Below are 25,170 nucleotides of genomic sequence, written 5' to 3'. Positions count from 1 at the left end.
TGAATTGGCCGATGTGAAAAGCGGGAAGAAGATAGATTTCATTGGTGCGGCGGTGACAGCAGAGTCAACGAAAGGAATGCCGACACTTAAGGGGAAAGTTGGTGGAAAGGAAGCCACGGTATTAAGAGATAGTGGATGTACCACAGTGATCGTGCGAAAGAAATTGGTCCGAGAGAGTGATTTCACAGGCAATACCCTACCGGTTCGCTTGCTTGATAGTTCCATTCGAATGCTTCCCGAAGCCAAGATTGAGGTTGAGACCCCTTACTTCAGCGGGAGAGTTACGGCCCTGTGCATGAATAACCCCCTGTTCGACCTAATCGTGGGAAACATCGACGGAGCTCGAGGGCCATACGATCCTGAACGTTTGGGAGAAGCCCCGAAGATGGAGCACTCGTCAGTTCGGGAACCGCGACAAAAAGGAAGCGCGGAAGGGAATCTCATGAAGGATGTTGCCCGAGCTCCAATTGAAGCCGAGGTGTCACCGAATGGCAACAATGGAAAACCAACGGTCGCTGTACCGCCAGTGAAGACGCGCCGAGCAGGTGACATTGCAACTAAGCGACAACCATCATCTGCGGCTCAAAAGATGACGAAGGTGGTCCTCCAATCAAAACACCACGACGCGCAGAAGTCGGCGAAGCACCGCGAACGTTCTAACGAACGCGACCACGCCTTGCCGGTGTCGAATGTGCCGACAGCAGCAGAGGCGCCCCCTCCGGCACCGTCAGATGGAACGGCTCGCAAGAAAAAGAAGAGAAACAAAAAGAGAGCGAGCGAGCACCGAAAGAAGGGGCGCAAGCGCGAGTCTATTTGAGCAGGACAGGGTGTTGGGATTGAATTTGTTTGAAGTGCTTTGAGTTTGAAAGTGTTTGAAGTGTTATTATTCCCTGTGTCATGTGTATATGGCTAGTGAGTCCGAGTGTCGTTTACTTGACATTATGTGTACAATGCTATTGATATAATTGTATATGCATTATACTTGAAGAGCTTTGTTTTGTGCGTTCGCATTGTTTATATGAAATGTTTGTTGGTGTTTTGTACTTATGTACTTGTGTTTATCTTTCATATGTTGTGACATTGAAATGCCCTGCGAATTGTATTGAGATTTCTGTTGTGAATACGACGCGCATTTTGTGTGGACTGAGTTACGGACTCTGTATGTGGGACATTTTTGGTTATGTGTATGTGCGCGCTCGTTTGTGTTGTTTGAATATTATGTGATAATATTCTTGAAGTGGGGGGCAGTGTCACAAACGATCGCGTTATAAAGCGCGCGCGCAGCCGCTTTCAAACTGCTACGAGACAGAACGGCGCGAACCGCTCGCCAAGAAGCGCGAAAAGACGAAAAAACAAGCATCAAAAGACGCCGGCGCGCCGCATCCTCCTCACCCAATCGAGCCAGGCGCAGACGACGCGATCAAACGCCCGGCAAATCCTAGATGTTTCTGGAAGGAAGGGGGGACGCATCCGTGCGCGATGCCGCCGCGATTCGAACATACGAGAAAGCTCTCGCCCTTTCCTCAGGCTTAGCTGTACTGCACGCAGAAGAAACATCCCGACGCTTCTAGAACCCGGGGGAGAAGAGATATAAGCGTGCAATCGGCGGTAGAGACAGGAGTGGAGACCGGAGTGAGTCAGTCGGCCCGGTGATGGTGAAGTTACGCTAAGTGTGGCTTCGTTAGCCAAAGAAGACGTGTTTATGATGGTGTGCGGTCAGTCGATCGTCGATTTGGAAGAATCCGATGACGACACCGTGTGAACCGTGACAAGTCACGACGACGGTTGAGCTACGACGATCAACGCTGGAGCTGGCGTGAGTGTTTCCTTGAAGAGAAGCATTCGATTACCGTCCAAGTATTGTGGACTGGATACGCCATTATCTATTCAGGACTGTAACTGTCGTTGAATAGTTGTAATGCATGCGATTGTATTCGTAGCGTGTGATCTGTTTGCTTAGCTCCCGTCGTGTAAACACCATCTGAGTTATATTGTGAAGCTGTAACTGGTACCAGCCGAGTGTGCACGTGTTTGTGTTATTTGTATTGCCTTAACTGAGAATATATTTCGTTTTCGTTTGTGTTGTCGACTCTCGGCTCTGACTCGGTCTTTGGAACACAACCGGCGTTCGCTGGCGCACCAAAGGACCAACCCTAAATTGTCCGCGCTTTCGTGGTGCGTTTTCGGAGGGCCGTGACGCCAGCCCTTAGAATCCGCCCGGCGATTGCCAACCCGATTAACGGGATTAGTGACAGGCGTCAACGACGTCGACGTGTACACGAATGGTCCAAAATTGAGGCGATTACAGATGACGCCATGATAACATCATCTGTGGTCCCATCATCATTACGAGATCACATAAAAAGATGGAGAAAATGGCTTTCGCGTTCGAGTTATTTTCGGAGAATGCCTCACGACAGTGTGACTTGCTTTGGCGACGTAATGAGACAAATAAATTGGCCGAAGCGTGTATGCACGTACAGTTACAGGTTACGCTTTACTGTTGGTTCTTATTATTCTGTAAATATTTCGTTTTGTTTTTGTTCATGTACTTATTTCTTGTCTTTTTTTGCAATTACTGCTTTTTTATTTTCTGACTTCGATGGTGCGGAAGTAGTTATAAAACAGATTTACTTTTATTTGTTGCATTTTTCATTCGTTATTTTTTCTGTTTCTTGCTATTTATTTTCAGTTATTTATATTTTCTGGTGTGGTGGTGAAGGTTTCAAACGAATCCAGCCGTTTTCGACAAAAGAAGTGCGTCACCTGGCTCGAGGCGCGCGAGAAAGGCGGATACGGCGACGGCCAGCAAGGGACCACGCTTAAGGCAGGAACGGCCGTTTAAGAACTGCGCTCTAAAAAATGGGGTCAGTGCTTATACAGATAGCTTTGGCACTATAACATATTTTAAGAGAATTTCCCAACATGTAATTAAGATGGACATGCTATTATCGTAGGAGGTCCCCCAATGTGAAAATGCACTTATGAACATGTAGGTTCTCGAAGATGGCGGCAGTATTGATGCCAACAGCCCGACGGTTTCCTTCGGGTGATATTTTCACGACCAAGCGATACATACCTCACGACTGCAATGTGGAGCCTTCTTTAGAGATGAGCTGTTTCTTGTGCAAAATCTCATAATAAATTTTCAACATCCCACTCAAATGACCCACAAATATCTGTAATTCCTGGCGTGCTCGACCCAGTCAACTCACTGCTTTCCAGGTCACCGAAGACCGCACACGCGTGGCCATTACAATTACTTAAAACCAATTGGCGTAATACAACACCTGCACGGATCGACACAAAAATTACACTTGTAAGCAGGTGGACTTCAATGTTTGCATTGTTGATCACAGAAGTACAAGCTTTAGTACACTTTATTTTTATTGCTCTACAGGACAGAATCGTGACTTCAACTTGAGGTTTGGCACCGCAGTGCAGAAATAATCGCAGCCTCCCACTTCAAAACGTAGATATTTTCTTGCCCGCCCGCCTCCGCTGAAATGTGCTTCTCATTTATGACGTGCCTAATATATTAAACGACTGACAGTCACCGAGAAATTAGGTTACGTGGTAATCCAAATATTAAGTGTTCTTTGCTAGCTGTAGTCGTTTTAAATGCTGACGTCCATAATTTGTTTCCCAAGGCGCCTAGATATTGAATTACGGGGGTCACATTTTCGAACATGTATCCTATTTATCATTGCTATAAAAACAAAAACTGGCAAGAGATACCGATCTACTCGAAGAGTAGCGTGTTCCGGAACAGGTGGGGGGCTGGTCACTACCATTAGATTACCAGGCGACAGTTGACCCAGTATCTGCGATACGTGCCATTACACGACGCAAATCAAGAACGCGAGTGACATTCACGGGCGCAAAAACTTTGGCTAACTAGCAACTGTCACTGCGAACGTGTATACAACTCGCCCCACCATCCTGTCAGCGTCTGAAGTAAACATGTCTCTCATTCTTTCCATCAACTCTCCACTTTATCCCGGAAGCCACACTGTCTACGACATCTCAAAACGAATGTAGCATCCCGCATCTGGACTGTGGACTCTTATATTTGCTGACGCATGGGCGGGAGTCGCCTTGCGTGTATGGACAGTTGGTCCACGAATCCTACCCGCGTCTATTCTTTCTTGTGTTTTTTGTTGCTTTCTCACAATACCGTGTCAATGTCGGAAAGATGCGAAAAAAAAAAGACTTTCTTTCACCCAACATTCCATTTCTATTGTGAGCCTGCATTGTTATTTATTGCGGCACCTTTAATCTTTGGTGCGCTTAGGGTCGATTTTGTCGAGGACACACTAGTCCGGAACCTACGTGCACTTTCCGCCCCGCTGCCTACACGAACCATGTGGCTCGTCAGCCTTTCGTCTCCGTTCTGTCAAGGGTTACAATTGTCATGCTGCCATAACCTGACTCATAAAAGGTCCATATATACCACACATATCACACAACTCGCCGCGTTCCTGTGGAGGAACGTGGCGAGCTGGGGCTGTCGGCTCGATTAGCGGCAGCCCCAGCTCATCCGTATACCTGCGCCCACAGTTCAGGGCCTGGGAAAAAGAGAGATGAAACGGGAGAGGCTATGCGCATAAAAAAGCAAAAGTGCTAAAGAGGGTCGCTGTGCCCCTACCTCATATATATGCGTGTATATATAGGCGGAAAGAGCGAAGCAACAGCGTACTTGTGAAACTCGCTTGTTCCCTCCCACGAACCCCTATAAAAAAGAGCAATGACTTCTGTGCCCTCCCAACTTCCCCTCGCTTCGACGTCGCAAAAACTAGTTGGGGTTTTCCCCGCGCCTATACTTTTTGGTGTTTGCGTAAGGTCAGTACAGGAGCAAGACCCTGTAGCTGGGCCGCATGCGGTGCCCTCCCCGGCTTTGCACCACGAGGGAGCTGTAAGGCGAGAAAGAATGGCAAAACTTATACGAACGGAGCGAGTGGAAGGAGAGTAACACAGCGCCACATAGAAACCGCTGTTTGCTTAGTCACCGCTTGGTCATTCAGTCCGGCAGCGATCACCTAATATAAAAGCGCTGCAGTGAATTTTCCGCCCTACAATGAAGGGGTGATTAAGTGAACCTGATTCGTACCCCGAGTTCAATACTTGCACGAAAGGGCGGTGTACATTCAATTTACAGCTGAAGAGTTCAAAAGTAGATTTGAAACTTGAAGCAGCTTCAAACATCGCGAAGACTGTTTAAAAAGTGCAGATGGCGGCAAAACTACTCTAGAGCAAAGTCAAGTAATGATATGGCAATATGACGCCACCAGCCCCGCTGTTTGACCTCTCTTCACGACGTTAGGTCAGTGCAGCTGCTTCGAATTGATTAATTTTAGTGGACCGGAGGATACTTATAGATAGTTTCTTCATTTTTAGAGCACCGGAGGTGAGTAGTGGGGCGCGCCCAATTTCTGTTGCAAAAAGCGCTAAAAGCTGTTTGGCAGACAAACGCTGTAGGGTTGTTATCGACACCTTCTTCATTTTTTGTCGACCGCAGGTGTTTCACCTATCTGATTTATTATTGTTGGCAGTTACTACAAATTATGACTTAATTTTCGTGCATTTGCCACAATGTGCTATCCCTGAATAAACTTGAATGCACAAAAGTGTCGTGGTTATTTTGGACAGTAAGTTTTGCAATTAACTACTAGTAGAAGCGATTTCATTCTGCTGATGCTGTCTTTAAATGGCGCGGAATCTGTGTTTTTAAGTGGCGACTCTCCATACTACGTGCATGCTTTAGCATCGCCCGTATCTCGAGCGCGCGGTAAATAAACAAAACATAAACGCCTGTTGTTTTCTTAGTCATCTCACATCTTAGCGGTGCTTCGTCATGCGGACGCCTAGGCAGCTAATGTAAGAAAGTAAAGTGAGCGCAAAGAAATCTTTTCTGCGGGGGAAAATTCAGCGGTAAAAATACATAAAAAGGGCAAAATTGTGATGACGAAAGACGAAGGAAGCTCAAAGAAAGTGACCTGCATACCGGACACCATGAACAAAATAAACGTTTTCAGTTCCCGAAGCCTCACTGGCCGGCTGTGTAGGTTTAGTCGAGGCACGAAGCACAAATAAAGAGAGGGAGAACGCGGGGCCGCTTAGAAAAAGAAAAAGGCGGCGACGCCTAATATCGCTTTTCACAGAGGGGTCCCTCGGAGGTGAGGGATCTGAGTCCCATTGTCGGCCGCGGCTCATCGGAACGCGTGAACATCGCCGGTCCATTCAGAGCCACGGTGACGACCCTCCGCACGCTTCTATTTCCGCACTCCCTCTTTTCGGTGGGGAGAACCTTGACCCCTTGTGGCAGGGGTTGGGGCCTGCGCTCATGGCTTTTCTCCCCTCAGAATGTGAAGTGGACCAACTGCCCACCTAGAAACAGGCCGGACTCCGGTCTCCCCTTAAACGGGCACGTGCGCCGTGTGTCATGACGTCATCTCTGCGCATTTCCCGACACTAGGGAGACTCTATAGAACCTCCCCTTTAACCATTCACGATAAGGCGCCCGAGATTTTGTCCCTGTGTTCCTTTTCTTCCCTTCAAAACCTCAATCTACCTTGGCTTGCATTTAACGTCTCGAATTGGAGCTTCGTGCTTTTCAATTTAAACCCTTCGCTTTACGGGAGTCACAGTGCAGGTAAGCGCGCGGGTGTTTCTTCAGCATTTTATTCACAAGGTTCTCTATTATTGCAGCTAATAATAGAAGCTTACTTTAGCAACGATGTTGCCTCATAAAAGTGAATTGTCTTCAGTTCGATGAATTTATAAAACCAAGTTTCAGGTTAGTCTGCAGAAGATTTTTGCTGAATAAATATTATGCAAACTTGATCCTTGGGGGCACCTCTATTAAATACCCTTATTCTCCTTTGTGGTTCAATCATTTTTAAACGATTCGTTTGCTACAAAGACAGAAATGCTAGTCTGCAAAAAGAAAAACAAAAAGAAAGGACTGCATATAGCCGATGGTATGGCGGCTCTCGAAAAGCCCTCAGCAGAATTCGAAGACATGTAGTCATCTCCATACGTACAGTCATGTATCGAGATGATACGAGCTTGTGTTTCTCTGGCAGCCGTTTGAGAGATCTAGAGAAGAAAGCGAACGAGTGCTTGGCCTCACTTTTATAGTGACTAGATTGGAACCAACTACAACTGAGCGTTAGTAAAAGTAGTTTTATTTTATTTAAGAGCAACAATAAGTTTTAAGATCATAACATTTCTGCCTGGTTTCAAAATAACGAGATCCAGCGTGTCCCTTTGTTTAAATTCCTAGGTGCATTATTTCATGAGAACCTGAGCTGGACATCGCATATAAACCAAACACATGCCAGTATGTCTAGATCGATTCCTGTTTTATACAAACTTAGATCTCCAGTTCCAAGCTGTCTAAAAGTCCAACTCTTTAGTTCATTCGCATCTACTATACTGTCTTTTATTTGGGGCAAGGCTTCAAAAGCTAGCCTACATAGGCTATTAGTTTTACAGAAAAGGGCTGTAGGCTGCATAGAAAATCTGCAACCTTGGGAACACACTCTACCATTTTTTTTATTAAAGCGTAAGATACTTACTGTTGTTCACCAACTCTACAATCTTAACTGACTATATATATACATCGGCAAAGAAATTGGAGACAACGTGGGAAGTTATATGAAGCATTGGTACCCAAGCGATGCTCCCTATGAACTAGTTTTTGACAGATTTCGACTACCACTATTTAGGACATCCTATGGAAACCAGATCTTGTCACATCAAATACATATTCTACTCCACAACTATAGCTATGTCCATGAACTTTCAGAACAAGGTAATACTAAAAACAGTCTAAAGAAAATTGTAAAAGTTTGCTTTCTCGCTTGTACTGTGCCATAATTATATATTATCGATTAGAAATATTTATTTTAGCGTATTTGCGTAAAAGTAACTCACTTCGTTTCATGTGCATTTTGCCTTCTGAACTGTACTTAGAATTTTGACCTATTATCTTCCTGGTTTCAGTATTACTTTTTTTTCTTTTTTTTCTTGCGAGCATACTTGGTGATGTTTGTACGGCTCTATTTTAACGAGCACGTTCCAGTAGTAATTCTTTCTACTTTTTGAATTTTTCTTTTGTGCTTTGTGTTCCTCAAAAAGAAAGAAATCTCTTCATCTTTGTGTTGCACGTCATCTTTGCAAATGTATGGGTGGAGGGATCCTAGTGAGCCAGGGAGAACCAGCCTTTAGTCCCTTCAGCCTAGGCAAACAAAAACAAACAATTGCCTCAACAAACTGAACTGAATTGAATTGAATTGAATTTTTGTGCTTTTCAGGTAACTATTAAGGCAGGTGAACTGTCAGCGCGCGTTTTGACGGTACACAAGGCCACCGAATTTCCTAGAGTACCTACGAGAGGGATCTTTGACATAACGAAAATTCAGCTAACGGATTTTTCCACGGGCAATATATTCATATTTTGGGCTTTATAATTCCATATAATAAATGATAGGCACACTGCGGCGCCGAATGAAGCAGATACTTTCTCACAGTATTGAGACAGAATTGGGAAAATAGCATTTTCACCCATATTGCGGCTCCATTTTCGCAACGCAGCCGTCCAAGTAAAAACATGGCTTAGACATCGTGGTGTAGTATGCTTGCTGGTATAGTATAGAGAAAGGTTTAAAGGAGTATTTTTTTTTTTTCCTTTTAAGCGAGAATTACAAGGCAGCAGAAAAATTGTTGGCAGAGTTCTTGTTGTATTATATGGCTTTTGTTGCGACTTAACAGCCTTTAACTGTCACAGTGATGCATAACTTAACTCGTCCGTCCTCTGAGCATAGTTGGGAGCACAGGCGCAACTCGTCCGTAGTCTAAGCGGCATTCATGTTATCTGAGCGCCCAGAGCACCGAGTGGCCGCTGCTGCGGGTTTGTCAAGCGACTGATCTCCAGAAAAGGCTTGCTGAACCACGACACCTGGCTGCCAGTTTGTTGTTGTGGAGCTGCTGCTTTGTGATTATGTCGCCTACAATTATTTTGAACGACTGATACCCGAGTTTCAGCACATAAAGAACGGCGTGGCCGCTAGGCTGATTTGGTCACATGTGACGCATTATAACCTATTAGCAACCATAATAATACAGCGTGTTTTTACGCAGGATGGTAGATAACGTCCTTTACTTCAATCACAGGGCCGGATTAAAAAAAAATCAGAAATGGCCGTCTTGAAAAACACTTTTCGAACATTTCGCGTGTTTGGTAAATCACTTACGTTAAAGCAGAATTCTAGAGTAAAACAGAGCGCGATACAACCACAGAAGCTAATTTAAGAGAGCGCAAATATCAGAGTTAATATGTACCGAGTTTTATTATTCTCAGTTTGACTTGTTTGCAGCAATAAATTCTTAAGATACAGGTATGTTACGCGATTTGCCATGTTTGTAATTTTTTTCTTCAAAAGTGCTTCGATAGTAAGAAAAATGTTAGACTCATTAGATTGAACTACACTTGCTCTTTGATGGGAATAAATATTGTGGCGAAGAAGTGCACCGTTTTTTCCCTAGGCGCGCTCAGAATTCAGAAATCGCGAAATTGGCGGAAAAGTGTTATTTGCGGCCAAAATTTATATTCTTATTCAGGCGAACAAAATTTTTTTCACACGCCTAACTACGAAATCATTCTTTTGAGTCTAAGGCCTAGGCGTACAATAAATTTAATCAAAATCGGGAGTGGTGACCGGGTCCTCGTGTTCGATCTTTCACACCCTTGAATGAAGTACGCAACGAAAAACGAAGCATTTCTACTGTCGAGTTTTATTTTTGACTCGTCCAAACATCGCTTATCTGATCATCATTGGGTGCTCGGTGTGGCATCGCTGAACCCGCTTTCACATCGTGTGCAATGCGTCGCAAATGATTGGCGCAGCTACGCATTCGTGGTGCGAAGGCTGAGGAAGCAGCCGAGCTGGTGGGGCTAACATCCTCCTTTCTCTCCTCCTCACCGTCACTTCCCTTTCTCACCCCTTGCTATAGTAAACTATGCATAGCTAAGGTAAGCACGAACAAGCATTTTCTAGATTTTATAAGTTATCGATCAATTCGTTGGTATCGATTGGTTATTACAACGTATCGGTCATGCATTTCTTGGTTCAGGTTAAGGTCGTCGAAGAATTTTCTATGATTAAATGGTTATTGATCGATTAGCGATTAGCTACGGATTGGCTAACGATTGGTTATCACAAGGTATAGGTGATGCTCAGGTCATCCAAGCATATTCCAAAATATATTGGTTATTGATCGATTATCGAACAGGTGTTGATTGGTTATTGAATCACTGTCAATAAGCGCGATAAACGCGGCCCAAACGAGAAAATGAGGCTTAACTTTGACACGCTCGCTCTAGGAGACAGCCGTTACCGATATGATGATGTCACTGACAAGGTCTGCATGATACCTTCAGATAAAAGATCAGCCTGATAACCTAACCGCTCACAAACAACGCAGGCGCAAAACCGCTCGATAATCTATGCCAATTTCCTCAGCATCGTACACAAACAAGACCGCCTAGAAGATGTTGTTCAAACGTGCTCTGCTGATGTAATTATCGGCACGGAAACGTGGCTAAACCCAGACATTGATACGATACCAGTGAACTTCTTATATCTCACAGGTTTTCCGTGGTTTTTCCGAACACAACGCAGAGCGCGTCGATGTTAGCGTTCCTTCGCGCGAAGGAACGATAACAACTAGGCGCACAAATTTCGGCGGTGTGGTTGGTAAGTAGTGCGAACAATGCGGAATTTTGACGGGACAAGAATTCCGGTCGCTGTGGACGGCGGATTCCCCAGAGTGAATGAGCCATTAGGCGCCCATTCCTGCGTTGGGCGGCGTCGGCGTCGTCGTAACCGGCAGGGCGAACGAAGGCGAGAGAGAGTGGTTCGTGAAAGAAGAAAGAAGAAGGGACGCTATTTTCTGCCTCCCGTCGTGGGGGCACGGCTCAGCGCCCTTAGGGATGGGGAAGGGGAAGTAAAGATGATAGAAGAAAAGAAGACAGAAAGGAGTGAGTAGCGTGGCAACAGTGTCTTGTCAACGAAGGCGGGAGCACGACGCCAGAGCGCTCATCTACAAGGCGGCGAGGTCCGCAGAAGCCGCAAACTCGAGGAAGGCTCTCAGGCCTTGTAGCTTCGACCGTGCGGGAAAAAGGAAGTCCTCCACCGTTGTCGCAGGGACACTGAGCAGGCGATAGCGGCGCGCCATCAAGCATCGTTCAGCTGCCAGGGCAGGGCAGGCGCAAATTATATGCTCCAGCGTTTCGTCGTCGCCGCATCTGCGGCACGCAGACGACGAGCAGCAACCCTTGGAAAACATGCGTGCCGCAGGCCAAATGCTGCCGGTCCGTAAACGAAGCAGCAACCACCGCTCGCGTCTCTCCAGGCCGGTCTCTGGTAGGGGTGGCGGTGGTTTGCCGCTTGCCACCCGCGTGTCAGGGTGGGCCGGTGGTAGCAGCTGCCGCAGTCGTTGCCGGGAGTAGTCCGACAGGGCTACCGCCTTGGTGACTGGAGTGTCGCCGTGGTGTGCTGCCTTAGCGGCGGCGTCGCCTCCTCGTTCCGGCTATCCCAACGTGCGAGGGAAGCCAGTGGAGGGACAGACGCACACCGCTAGCTTCGATGGCGGTTAGCTTAGCGTGCAGTAACGCCATGGTAATGCGAATGCGGAGTGCAGCGGAGGATGCAAGATGGCGATAACGATGACAGTTCGAGGAGGAGGGAAAGACAGTGGCGAGACGACAAGTTCCGCGGCGCCAAATTAGTGCGCGCCGTCACGCGGTCACCCATGACATCATCACTAAGGTCTGCGGCGAGCACGTCCACCTATACCATATATGGAAATAAAGCGCTGCATGAAGGGATGCCTGCTTGCGGCGGCTGTTTTGGAACGCGCCCACGCGCTGCCTTCCGCTCTGCGTTCATTTATAGTACAGCGCTCTGCGCTGTTTGATAGACGCGAATCAAAACCATGGAGCAAGGAAAAAGAAAGGAAGGAGCATCACGTCACGCGACCGAAGCCCACCGTGTAGGCCCAACACGTGATCAATACGTCAGAGCACGCGGTTGGTTTTAGTACTGTCGGTGCAGTTTTGTTTTTGAACCTCCTCTGTGATCCGACCGGTCTGCACCGAACGAGCACGCTTCGATTAAAAGCTACCGGGCGCCATACCCGAAGTCTCGGCGAATATCATTTCTTGCGTGATCTTGATGCAAATGATCACGTGTTGGGCCGACACTGCTGGCTTCAAAACGAGATGGCTTGCCAAGGCTCGCTGCGTGACGTAATGCTCCCTCCTTTCTTTTTCTTTCCTCCATGATCACAACACGCCACTGACGCGGCAATCATCGAACGTGAAGCCCTGTACAAGGTGGCGATCAGCGAACGCTGCCGCGTATCAACAAAACAACGCTTGGATGCGCTCCAGTAGCTGCGCGTGAGCGAGCGTCCATTTCATTATTGACGTGTTTCGCGCGCTTTTCTTCTTTTCTCATAAAAAAACAACCAGGCAGAATTCAACAATAAATAAATTTGTTTCTGGGGTTATTTGAGGCGGTCTAGAACGTAGAGCCTATGTTTACCGATTCAAGCAATATGTAAAATAACAAATTAAACTACATAATAATTGGTGCGTAGTAATAAAAAAAATAGAGCTTGTATGTAAGCACTACAACCCCACTATAAAGCACGTAGAAGTTCCCTAGAGCGCATGTTTTCTTTTTTTTTTTTTTACTTCGGTCCAAGTTAGCTGGGTCGTTACACGCATGGTTGCACTGATCTTTGATGCTTTGTGCAGGCTATGCCGGTAATGGGAGATTTGCGTCGCTCAACGAAACTAAAGACATACGCACGCAGCCAGTTACCGCAAGTTCTTACTTTTTTAGGCGAATCCTCTTTAAAAATAGCGGCAGCGTGTAATACTCATATGATTTAAAAAGCATAGAAAACGTCGTTGTGTACCGCCAGTCGATTCTCTAGATATTTATTTATGCATTTAGAGGGACACTAAAGACGAAAGTGATTTTTTGGTATCACTAAGTTACACTTTCGCAATACCAAGCCTTGCGCGTTCCTGAGGCCGTGTCACGCCAGATGCTCAGACGCAGATGTCCTCAGCATATACTGATAGCTTGACCAATCGCTGCAGTCGTTCCACAAGACCAACAAATATGAGGTTGAATAGAGCTGGACTCAAGACGCCACCTTGCGGAACTCCACGGTGCGTGTGATGTTGGGAGGTTGGACCGTCTTCAGTGTTCACAAATGAAGTCCGTCCATCTAAGTAACAAGGTCTCAAGATCTCGCCAGCGAAATGTGCATAGATTGCTTTTAGCCGAAAGCCAATAAGACCATGCACTATAGCTAGCGACGGCCAAGTCATACCTTATGTGAGGACGCGCAGATTACTAGGCGTGATCATCAATAGGGGCCTCTGCTGGGGTCCTCACGTGGCCTACCTGAAGAGACGCCTGACAGACATTCCAAGTTTATTCAAGTATCTTGGAGGAAAAATCTGGGGGACGCCAGTAAATGCAATGATGCAACTGTAAAAGACGCTTTTTCTCGGCTATTTGCGATGCAGCTTGCCTGTGCTGACCAATACCTGCAGAACCATTATTTGCTCCCACAAAAGCGTTCAAGTTATGGATCTTAGAGTTTGTCTGGGGCTGCTGCGATGTTCCTCAACAGCTGAAACGTCCAAGACGCATATTTTAATGGAAGCGCTCAGAGCACATGTGAGGCATCTTCCTCGCGCCCCTGCTCATCATTTAGCCACACTGCCAGAGGACCGACCTCGTGTCTCATTTTGTCACAGTCCTATCCTACCGTACATGCCTACCAACAGGATATACAGCTTGAACCGACTCCCCTATGGTGTATGACTCATCCTCAAGTTCGACACGCAGTTCCACCTAAAAGGTCAAAGGCATGGCTCTCATCTCCAGCGCTCAAGCAGCTTTCTCTTCTTCTATTGTATGAAACGTACAGCGAGCATAGTCATCTGCATACTGACGCCTTAAGCACTGTGGATGGGCCTGAAATCGGTGATCGTTCCTGCAAGAGCAACCACAGTGAAGATTAGGCTATCCCACCACACGACAGCGACCTCTGCGGAACTTGCTGCTCTGCGTAGCGAACTTCGAGTGATTCGCCATGAAACACCAAAAAAATCGAGCGTGTTCACGGACTCCAAGGCAGCTTTACAGTGCATGATATTCGCCTTACGCCGGAGATCTCACCAACAACTAGCGTTGGATATTAGAGAGCTGCTCCATCACCTCTTCGAGGAAGAACATGACAGCACGTTTCAGTGGCTTCCAAATCATCGCAGCACACTGTAAGCAAAAGTTAGCCAGAGTTGGGGGTTTTGCGGCTCATTACCTCTTAAAACTCCCTTGTTCCTAAAATTACTCCCTCATGATGGAGTAAAAGTGGCACATGACATAATTTTACCACCACCTCTGAGGAACGTAGTAAAAGGATGTCATAATCCAATTTTACTACGTGGGGAGTTTTCTGTCACGTGATATTTAACCACCGTTTGAGAGTTTATTATCATGTGACCTCAAGCGCCCCCCGCGCCCTCCGCTTCGGCGGCTTTTGTCCGCCGATGAGCGCCCCTCCAGTTGCAGTGAAGCTATGCGAACGCCACAAATGTTTTTTTTTTAAAAGCTGGTATGGCATTGTTGCGCCTCATGGCTGACCCTCAGCCTACACACTTTCACTGGAACTGCAGCTGCGGAAGCTCAACGAGCGAGAAAAGCAGTCTGTGAACGAAAGGACTTGCTCGAAGAAAAAAAAAAAACGTGCTTGAAAGCAGTAAGCAGATTTGCGCATATCGTTGGCATATGTCGTCTAGTGGCCCTGGAGACAGGCGTGTGTAAGAAACTTGCGCTGTATATGTCTGGTTGCGGTGATGGCAAGTTCAACTCGCGCCGGCGTCCGGCTGCGCACAGCGGGCTGGATCTGAGGTGCTTCTATCATCGAGCGGCCGTGCGCGTACGAGTGCAAAGCTCCGAGCCTGGACGCCGCGGATACCTCGCTTCCGTGCCGAATCGCGAAGAGCTACGAAGAACACTCGCAGCGGCAACAAAGTCAAGGTGGTGTGATCGTTAGTGGTTGCTTCCTGGAGAGTGACCGGCTACGACTTCGAAGTAATAAGAAAAAGGCTTCGCTACGTCGTCGGCACTGCGCCGGCCAGCGGCCGGTGTAAGTGCGTCGCCGGAGCAGGTGAAACAAGCGTCGCATAGATTTTGTTTCACAGAACAGTCCGAACTGTGTACATTCCAAACTGTGTGCTCCATGCGGCCGCCGCTGTGAAACATCTAGCGCGAAGGCGAGCCCCGATACGAGGCAGACGGAACCAACGTGCGGCCGCCGGTGCACTGCGAGTACGAGCACGGTGAAAACCAGGCCTGCGAGCCGTCTCGTTCGTTGTAAAGGGTATCGCTCCGTAAGACACCGCGAATAGCCGTCACCTATTATTTTTAATTTGTGTCTAACATAACGACGATGACAACTGAACAGGAGATCGCCAGCTGTCGTTCATCGTATAGCCGCGCTCGTCGAAAAGGCCTAGCGACGCCGTCGGTAAGGAGCCGGTACAGGCGCGGCGCCGCTCTTCGCCGGCGTTCCTGGAATTGTGCTGCTACTGTGTTGTGCACCGCTGCGCAATGGAAAAGTTGTGAGTGGCTGTGGTTTGTGTGTGCTAGGTATATTTTGCGGGTTTGTGCATCAGCACTGCTAACGCGGCTCGGCCAACACGGAGTGCCAGCGAATAATTGGATAATCAAAAAGGTGAGATAGACGGCTTTGTACAAACAGGTCGGTGTCACTCATGGCGACTTGCCGCCAACCCTAAAAGTTTACGCGTTGGCGTGAATCTTATTGTTCAAGCAAGCAAAACATAATTATCTTACTGCCACAAGATGGAGGGTCAAGATTCAGTCCCTATATATACCGGGTGGCCGGCGTACGCTGTGCAGTGCGAGCAGTCGGCTTATGTGGTGTTTTATTCAGCATTGGTTTTGTGTGTGTGGTGTGTGTGTGTGGTGTGTGTTGTGTGTGTGTGTGTGTGTGTGTTTTATCTCTGTATATGTCATGGCTACTGTGCTTTCTACGTTATTTAAGTTCGAATTTCGATGGATCATGGTGCAATCGCGCTTCCTTTTTTTAACCACCAAAAATAGCCGCGAAAACTGAGTTAGGGGAGTAAATAAATACTATAACATCAGCCACAAGAAACTGTCGACCGAGAAATAACTCTCAGAAATCCCCGGAAGACATTGTAAAGGCAATAAAATTACTCTTACTATACTCGCTGAAAACCTCAGCGGAATAATAATTACTACCGTTTCTGCGTACAAAAACTCATCATGAGAGTAAATTTTTGCCTCGACTGGTACGTAGTAAAAAAAAACAGAAAAGTTAGTGCGCTAGAGGACAAGCAGTTTAGTCCCTTTTCTGGTTATTTTTGTTTAGTGGTATTGGGCAACGATTGTGCCGACGTAGCTCCTCGATCTGCACACAAATACGACGCACAAGAATCCATCTCGTTATCGAGAACGGATGCTGCAATTTTTTTCTTGGCCCGCGCTCGCTACAACTTGCACCGTCACGCGCGCCAACTGGCTGTCGCGGGCCAAGAAATCACCGCCAACTTAACGGCTTACCATTGCGACGGAGCCGGCGAGTCGCGGCTGCAGATGAATTCGTTCGCTCAAACCATAGAGTTTCCTAATACTTACTAGAGGGAACTCTGGCGCTAGTGTCTATGGGAGCTACAACGCATGACGTTTCAGCCAGCATAGGAATGATGGGTAGTACACAAATTTATCTAAGCTTCGTACTTTCGGCTCCGTTTGGCTCTGCGTCGGCTGCATCCGCTTTGTCGCAAAACGAATTCAGTAAAAGTCAGCAGTTTCACTTCGCCACTTTATCTTCTTTAGGCTCAGCGATTCAAATCTGGTCACGAAGATCAGAACGATCCGATTTTATCCGAAAAAAAAAAACGAAAACATAGCAATAAACAAAGCCACAAGTACGTTTGAAGCTGTAAGCACGAAGACTAGGCAAATTTGCGTACTACCCATCATTCCCATGGTAGCTGAACGATCGCAGCGCCAGTCCCCTCTAGTTAATTTTAGGAAACTCTATGGCTCAAACCACGCCTGAGAGCAGCACATTCGCTGCCGCGCGAATGCGCTAGTCACATGGTTCTTGTAACACGAAAGTGTTTATGCCGGGGTCCACGAAGACTTCATTGAAGTATTTCCGTCACGGAAATGACGTCGAAAAAATTTACACGATCAGATGGCAAAGAAAAAAAAATTCCGTCAACGGGCTTCGAACCCTCGACCGCGTGGTCCGCAACAACAGATGTCGGGCACGCTACCACTGCGCCACGGTCACAGACTCGAGAGGCTTACAAACTCGTCCTTTTATATCTACCACTCTTCCGGTCGGCGGGGTGGTGTTGCCCTCTGCGAGCGGTAAAGTAAAATAATTCGTCATTACTGTGGTCTCCGCGATTAGCACCTGCAACGCGTTACACGTCCGTCCCATTCGGTGCGTTTTCAATAAAGTTCAATTTTGTCAATGCCTTAACACACCGAGAGGTGGCGACCTTCGCCCAAGTGTCGTAAAAGCGTCGGCCTCGCTCATAGCATCACGCTAATCAACACCAAAAATAGCTCTGCGACGCGCGCCTGCCTGACCTGGCTGTGAAACCGCGTTCTCCGCTCACGCCCTCGCCCCGAAAAAAACGCGGCCGGGCTACCGGGGCGGCATGACGCTCTTTGCGTTACCCTCTAGTCCGGCCGTGGCGTTCAATCACATTTTAACATGCCGCGAGATGGCGACCAAGTTCTGCGTCCAATTATGCGACGCCTCTTGTTTCTATCACACCTCGTTCTCTGATTACGCTTTCACCTTAACTACTACAGCTACCGCAAGGGTTTGTTTAGTCATTTAACATGGACGTTAGTCGTCGGGATGGAGATGTACCACTAATCATCAAAGTGGGTGCATACACGTTTAAACGAGTGCCATAGCTGCCAGACATCAATATACATTGTGCAACCTCTCTTATATCAATGTACAGTAAACATTCAGTTACTTTTGTAAGGGCACGCTTTACTTTCGTGTTATTCCGATTCATATTTGTATTTCGCGGGTATTCTTTGCAGCTTGAAAAAAAGTGGTATGCGTCAGGCTTTCTTTATCTCAAATAATGCAATGGGACTTTCTGAAGATGCTCTCAAACTTTGCAAGTCGCATTTCTTGCCTAAAGTCAGTATTTAGCATTATAATTGAAATATGCATAATTAACAAATTATTCATATACGAAACAAGAATGTCTGTCGTGCGCAAGGTGGCTGTCAAAAATTTGCAACTGATTTCATTCGCCTGCCTCTAACACTGCATTTTTAACCCTTGGCTAAATATAGATTGGCCATATCCTTGGCAAATTAAAGAACACAAAGGCCACGAGTGTGGATTCGATGGAGATATCAGACGCAATCCTATGCGTGCTCCAGGCTGCAATCACACCTATTACATCAGCCTGTTCGATTAACGGAAAAATATACGGGCAGGCTTCTATCCATTTTTGTAAACACTTTGCGCTTTCCTGTAACAATTTCGTCGTTATCATTTATCTGATCGTCGTGAACGCCCCCAAGTGTGATGTTCGGTGCGGCGGCGCGACGCACACGAACTTATATTACACGCATTTCCTAATCGAAGTCATTGCCAGAACATATAGAGAAACGGATGACCTTCCTGCTAAGTAACACCTTTCGAGCAGCGGATTTCACCGTAGCCGTGGCTCAGTGGATAGGGCGTCCGCCTCGGCAACGGGAGGTAGGTGGTTCGAAACCTGCCGCCGGACACCCACCGGTTAAAAGGGCAGGGCGTCCCCCCCAACCCGGCGCCCGGTTGTGCACGGGGTGTGTGAACCGCCTGGGGAGTGAACCGGCTGAGCCGCCAGTTTCGAACGTTAACCCGTAAGGGTGGTTATTCTGTCGCCCATGTTGCCTGTGGCTGCCCCGATAGAATTCGGTGGCTCCAGGCGTGTGGTGATCCGCGTCAGTCAGACAAAAAAAAAAAAGACTGGCGTGGGAACGTCGCCCAGGCCCCGGGTCCTCCTTTTACATCTAGATGCGGCGAAAAGGTAACTAGAACGGGTGTGTGGAATATGGTGAAAATGGCGCACTCAATGGTCCAATTTAACTCCATCAGCTTGATGACACGTACTTTTTCAGACCTTTTCGCCGTGAGTTATACAAAGTTTGTAACAAAAAGCAATACCGAGGAATCAAATTAATGTATTAGGCCGGATAATTATCCAAATAATAATAGAGATGAACAATAACAGCAAACAGTAAACAATAGCAGCAAATGTAGTAAACGAATTCGGGGAAACCGAGAAGCATGCGTGAAAGAAAAGTAGAAGCTCTTGGAAGGCTGCGCGTGAGCATCATGTATGCGCGCAGTTAGGATACTACAGGTGATACTATTCATGACATGACTCGTCCAAAGTGTCACTGTCAACGACAGAGGAAGCGGCTATAGCTAGAGGCCTGACAACATGTACCTTAGAATAGGCGACTTCATTCATGCTGTTACACTTCACGGAATCACAAAAGAAGCACAGAACTCTCTCGGCATCTTTTTTATTCCAAGCAGGTCGTCCGTTGAAGTCACGACAAACCGTCGTTTATAAAGTAACGATTATTTGAAAAGCGGTTAATTAAGATAGCAGCCCCAGGGGCCAGGATGACTCCCTCAAAGGTCGTAGAATTCATTTTATCGATGCTGTTGTGCGGATCTTGTCCTGTTAGCGTCATGGAGGTTGTAGAGTGTCTCGGAGACTGAAAAGTCAGAATCACGCCACAATGGGTCCTTCAAACTCAGAGAATTTAAAACACTATACCATCAAACGGGTAATAATTTTTTTCATAATTTATCTTTGTACTTTGTAACGAACGTCCAAAATGAAGTATGGCGTTAAACCTAATGGCTGGTGCTGATGTAGGACGTGTTACATGAGGAGGAATTACAAACCTTAAGTACGAGTGGCTGACAAACACTGATTTTTTACATAGAGATCGAAACTACGATTTCTTTACGTATAGATAAATTCTTGAAATACCGGTAGCGCAGATTCGACACAGGTCAAAGTCAAAGTCAAAGTTTATTTCACAGAAAAATCTGGATAGTCTTCAGGGCTAAAAGCTGCTCTAGGCAGCTTGACTTGGTCCCTGAAGACCCTTACATTGGCAGCCTACGACGTTTACAGTACAAATGGGCATGTAAGATCATACTTAAACATACATGAGTAATACTGTAAGAGTTGCATTTAGGATTACATCAAGCAATAGCAATAGCATACAGAGAGTCACAGTAAAATTTGCATTCAAACGTTTAGTACAGCATAAACAACTTTGTAATACAAAAAGGTACTGCAAATTGCAAAAATAAAACAAAAAAACAAAAAAAAACAGCATAAAAAAACAGCATACTGTGAACCTGAAGGTTTACTGAAAGTACAGAAATTTTAAAGAATAACAATATCGCGTAAAGATGACAAAAGAGAAAAAATGAAAAGAAATGCGGTATGATAAGATAGGCTAATGTTTGCACAATCAAGACTATCAACGTGAGAGCTACAACATAGACGCAAAAAATTCACGCAACTGCCGGTGTGTAGCAGTGGTAAGTTCGGCATATTCATTTAGGATGGATGGTAAATTATAGTGCAGTTCTTGTAAGTTATAGGTGGTTCGGTAACGAGGAACAAACCACGTAAAAGTATATCGCGTACGTATAGTAGTGTCATTATGTTTTAGGTGGGATATAGTTGCCAAGAATTTTTTATAAATATCGGAAAAGTAGAACGCTTGTAAAACCCGGAATTTGTAAGTGTTGAACCCGTATGACAGTGTATCTTGAAAGACTGTTCTAGTTGAGGCCAGGTAGGGAATGTCTGCAATGTGTCGAAGAATCTTCTTTTTGCAGAAGCAAGATTTTATTTAGGTTCTGTTTAGTTGTGGTAATCCAAACCAGGTTGCAGTAATTCAGGTGGGATGCGAACAGCGCGTAGTATATTTGAAGCTTTGCCTTCGTCGGGAGCAAGCGTTGACATCGTGATAATGCTCCAGTAGTTGATGACAGTCTCCTACACAGCTCTTCTACGTGCGAGTTCCAACTAAGGTGAGAAGAAAAAGTAACTCCGAGTATCTTGTGTTCGCCTAAGCTTATCTTGCACTGAAGGCGCAACGCTAAAGAGACAGGGGAGCTGATGGGCACACGTCCTGACTTCGCTGTTCTCCCGAGTGTTGCTGGTCTTCTCCGTCTTCCTTCCTCATTTCTTTCTTCTTCTGTGTTGTCTCCTCTTTTTCTGTGTCTTATTTTTATCGGTTTCTTTCTGTTCATTTAGTTATTTGTCTTCTCTCTCTGTTTCTTTCTTTCTTACTCTTTCCATCTTTCTTACTCTTTCAACCCTCTCTCTGTCTCTTTTTTTGGCTCTTTCTCTTTAGCTATTTATTTCTCTTTCTGAATTTCGTTCTCTCTATTTATATCTTCCAGATTTTTTTCTATTCAATGCTTTACTCCCTCCCCTCTCTTTCCCTCCTCATCCCCATCACATGCCTCTCCTCCTCACGCACTCCCTTTCTCACTCCCTTTCTACACTCTACTATACAAGGCTATGGTGTGCTCTTCGAGCGTGTTCGTGTTCGACCTATAGAGATTGGAGCTATTAGTCTTATTATAGGAAGAACGAAGAAACACGCTCCTTAAACGCATTTCAAACCTTTATGGGATTGGAATGTGAAATGCCAGGAACGGTGGTAATGAAGTTGAAAACATTAAATGTCTACTTCAAATATATGTTGCTGCCGGCTACAAGGGCACGTATTCGTTCTCGATGCAGGGCACCTCGGATTCTGAGTAATCAACGATTCAAGCTTTACTCGATATCATCGTCATGCAATTTCTAAACTAATTCCACTTTTCACCTCTATGTTTTTAACATTTGGATACAATGCACATTACATCGAAGGTCGAAAAGTACTATGAAAGTTCATGTAGTGCTCTCCCTAATGACCCTAAAGTAGACCAAAAAGCTAGTTTTCTTTCTGTTTTCAGCCTCTTCAAGGACGATGTATATGCAGTCATTAGTAGTCCTTTTACAATAGAGGAAATTGAGCAGACAATTAATAACTTACCCTAATCGAAAACACCTGGCCCTGATGGAATTTCTGCTGAATGCTACGAAGTTTTCAAAAAACACTTGCCATATTGCTGGATATTTTTTTTCAAATAAGCTACGACATGGAGACATTCCTGCGGTGTTTTTCGAAAAGGCATACTGTTTTCATACCGGAAACCTTGAAAAGAAAGATTTCGCTCTGTTGAGGGTATAGGCCAATGGGCCTCGTGCAGTGCTTTCAAATCGGACATGCAGCGCCAGTGCGGCCTGCTGGCGAAATGTCCCTGTTCCCTCCGCACAGCCTCGCTTGCCGCAGCACGTTGGCAATAGCCCCTAGCAGCGCAAGCATGTGTACGCGTCGAAAAAATCGACTTCTATCTGCTCTTGCGAGTTCGCATGTCAGAACAGCTACAATAGGACGGCCGAGAAACTGCGAAGGTGCAATTTTATCATTTTCCTCGGAAGTCAAACAAGGCTGATCGGCGAAAAAGCTGGATCGCAGCCGTTCGGCGCTCTGCTAAGCAAACGCACGGTTTCGCACGGTTTCTCTCGCTTTCCATCAAGTCGCTGGCGCAGCCAGGGGGGTTCGAACACCCTTCCCCCCATTCGGATTTTTTTTAAATTTGCATATGTATGTATAAACGCACACATGCAAACACACGGACGAACACACATAAAGTGTGGTTTAACCCTCGGCGAAAAAAAATTTCTGGCTACGCTACTGCTCCAGGTAATATTCACACATTGTGGTTTCCTTGTTCCTTTCATTATGCTAGCCTGATCGGAGACTTGTAGCAACCGTTGCGACGCAAAACAGTCCTTTACAGTGCCCAATTTTGTCGGCTGTGTACGACTGTCGGGCTGAGGGGCTCAGGTTCGGCTTTATGATGGGATCACCTAGACGAAAAACACAGTTGCTCCTGTTCAAAAATATAACATGGCAAAGTGTTGGAAGTACTAACAGCGCTAGAAACTAAGAGACGGGGGCGCTTCATGCGATTTCTACCTCTTTATCGTTGCTAATCTGTCATTTCAACTATCCATCTTTTAACACGAAAGTGTTGATGCCGGGGTCCACCAAGACTTCCCTGACGTATTTCCGTCACAGAAATGACGTCAAAAAATATAAACGGCCAGATGGCAAAGAAAAAACGTTCCGTCAATGGGCATCGAACCTACGACCACTCGGTCCGCAACAACAGATGCTGGGCACGTTATCCACTGCGCCACGGTCACAGACTTTAGGGGGTTTAACAAACGCGCCTTTTTATATACCATTCTCCCGGTCGGCGGGGTGGTGTTGCCCTCTGGGATCGATAAAGTAAAGTAATTCGTTATTACTGTGGCCTCCGCGATTTGCCTGCAACGCGTTACACGTTCCTCCCGTTCGGCGTCTTTTCAATAGAAGTTTAATTTGTCAATGCCTTAACATACCGCGAGGTGGGGACCTTAGCCAAGCGTCGCGACAAGCGTCGGCCTCGCTCATAACTCTGCGACGCGCGCCGCCTCATGTGGCTGTAACACCGCGTTCCCCACTCCCGCGCTCGCCCCTAGAAAAATCGTGGCCGGGTATGGGGCGGTACGACGAGGTTTGCGTTTCCCTCTAGTCCGGCCATGGTGTTCAATCACATTTTAACATGCCGCGGGATGACGACCAAGTTCTGCGTCCAATATGCGATGCTCTTCTGGCTATCACACCTAGTTCTCTGATTACGCTTTCACCGTTAACTACCACAGCTACCAAAGGGATTGTTTAATCATTTAGCAGGGACGTCAGTCGTCGGGATGGAGATGTACCACCAATCATCAAAGTGGGAACATCCACGTTAAACGTGCTATAGCTGCTAGACGTCAATATACATTGTGCAGTAAACATTCAGTTACTTCTATAAGGGCACGCTTTACTTTCGTGTTATTCCGATTCCTATGACGGAGGGATCAACCATGTTTTTAGAATAATTAGCACCGTGGCCTCCAAGATTAGCTCGGCCAAACGCCTTTCGACAGCACGCGGCCGGACCTAATCGCCGAGGCCACATGTATTATCATCATGGTCTTCATTATCGCCCCCCCTATTCTGTGGCACAGAATAGGGGGCGACCAACTTTCTGTGGCAGCACAGCTAAAGCTACGGGCGGAGCTTCTGCACATGTGTTACTACGCCAGTAGTCCGTTCGCGGGCGATTTCGGTTTTGGTTTCGCGAGCGCATAAAACATGTGCGTTTCCACACGAGTATTCATGGCTCATGGGTGTTATTTGGGAATTTATGCAGATAGTTTATTCACAGATGTAGTCGAAATCTACCACATGACTTGATACTTAAGCATGCAGCACAAATACCTGGAATCGTTGCTGAGCTCTTCTGCAAATCAATATATAACGCTAATGTGCTAGCGGTTCCAGTCCACGTGAAAAGCGAGCACCATTTAGTATTGTTTACATCTCTTTTTTGGGAAAGCGATAGGATATTTTGCATTGCGAAGTAACGCAGGAATCAGCTTTATTAAAGCGGTCGTTTTACTTTTCAAAGAAAAAAGAAAGCCACGGCCCAGCAGTAACTGCGCAATCGGAAATCTTACGCAAAGGTAACAAGCCATTTTCTGAATTTCGGTGCACACAGGGTCGACATCGTTGTTTTCCTACATTTGGAGACGTTGTAACGTTCTGGAGACGCTCACGTCATTTTGTCAGGGGACGCGAAGGCATCGAAAGGCAGCAGATATCTTGCCACGACCAGGCAGCAGGAGCGGGCGTCTCACGTGTGTGATTATACAAACGGGTGAAACGCGTTCCTTATTCCCGTGGTCAAGAATGCTTTTTTTGCAAATTGAAAATTACGCTGTCAGTCGCATAATAGATATGAACGTGTCTGTTGCCGAGGCAAAGCTGTGCATGGGTGATTTTGTCACCGTAAATCGCTCTC

The sequence above is a fragment of the Rhipicephalus sanguineus genome, chromosome 4, assembly GCF_013339695.2.
Source record: "Rhipicephalus sanguineus isolate Rsan-2018 chromosome 4, BIME_Rsan_1.4, whole genome shotgun sequence".
In the NCBI taxonomy this organism is placed as follows: domain Eukaryota; kingdom Metazoa; phylum Arthropoda; class Arachnida; order Ixodida; family Ixodidae; genus Rhipicephalus; species Rhipicephalus sanguineus.
This window is presented reverse-complemented; position numbering follows the sequence as displayed.